Raw genomic sequence first — 1,502 nt, 5'->3', positions numbered from 1 at the left:
TGTGAACAACTCTATAATGGAGTTGAGGGATTTGGGAAGTTCAGGAAAGACCTTTAGCTCCATGCCCAGTTCAGATATCTTCTCTGGAATCCCTCTCCTAATATAAGTACCCATGCCACCTTCATCTACCCATTTTTGCTCTTTTAAGACTATATTATAATGTTTGCATATGCCAGGCCATAACCTGTTACATTAGAATTATGTCTTACCCATCTTTTCCTCCCCAATCCTGGCACGGTTCTGGCACACAGTTGGTACTTTTGGCATTAGCTAAAAGTCTGATGTTTTCAGAATTTGGCTAAAATTGGAAAGATCATCATGCTTTCTCAGAATATTACCGCTTTCTTAGAATTTTATTTTCTAAATTTTATTCATTTATTTTGAGAGAGAGAGAGGGAGGGAGAGTGAGCATGAGTTGGAGAGGGACAAAGAGAGAGAGAGAATCCCAAGCGAGCTCTTCCCTGTTTAAATGTTTATTTATTTTTGAGACAGACAGACAGAGCATGAGCAGGGGAGGGTTAGAGAGAGACACAGAATCCGAAGAAGGCTCCAGGCTCCGAGCTAACAGCACAGAGCCTGATGTGGGGCTGGAACTCACCAACGGTGAGATCATGACCTCAGCAGAAGTCAAATTCTTAACTGACTGAGTCACCCAGGCACCCCAAAAGAACATTTTCTTTAATTTGTGCCCATACCTTCCTGCAGACCCTTCTTTCCCAGATGATGGTACCCTGATTTTAGTCAGGAGTTATAGGAAGGGAGGGGAGGACCCTGCCTACCTTCCTGAAGCTCTGCAGGCCTGACGCCGGCGTCCACCCCATGGGGAGAGAAAGCGCCACGCGCTACACACGCACAGCGCCGCAGCGACCCCGAGCTTCGCAGCCCCCAACCAGCAGAGCCAGTTGCTGAGGCCTCTGCTCTGACAGTGAAGACCGAGACCCTTCTTAAAAGAATACTTTACAAAATTATTTTAATTACTATGCAACCTTGTAATTTGATCAAGACACAGTCCTGTACTCTCCCACAGCATATATTCCTGAAATCCCATCAGTGAATGTGCGTCTCTCCTCTGCCTTCACTCAGTCCCAAGCGAGGGTATCCTTAGAATGCCCTCCTGACAGCATGGGAAACCCTTGACATTGCCCCCCCCTTTTCCTTTACTTTTTATATCTCATTAGAACTTCTAGCACGTAATTATTTTTCACTAGTTTGGGAAACAGGGCAGGAAAGAGGGTGCTAAGCTTGGCTGTGGCCAGGAGAAATAAGCTTGCTTTGGCCAGGAGAAATATTTAAAAGAGTATTTACCTTCCATTTGATCTAAACCAGTCATTCCTAAACCTGCTGCTCATTGGAACCACCCTGGGGAACTCTAAAAACTAATGATGCCTGGATGTCAGCCCAGAGGTCTGATTTAATTGATCTGGGATGCAGCCTGGACATCTGGCTGTGTGTGTGTGTGTGTGTGTGTGTGTGTGTGTGTGTGTGTGTGTGTGTGTGTGTGT

The sequence above is a fragment of the Crocuta crocuta genome, unplaced genomic scaffold, assembly GCF_008692635.1.
Source record: "Crocuta crocuta isolate KB4526 unplaced genomic scaffold, BGI_CrCroc_1.0 scaffold144, whole genome shotgun sequence".
Taxonomy (NCBI): Eukaryota; Metazoa; Chordata; class Mammalia; order Carnivora; family Hyaenidae; genus Crocuta; species Crocuta crocuta.
This window is presented reverse-complemented; position numbering follows the sequence as displayed.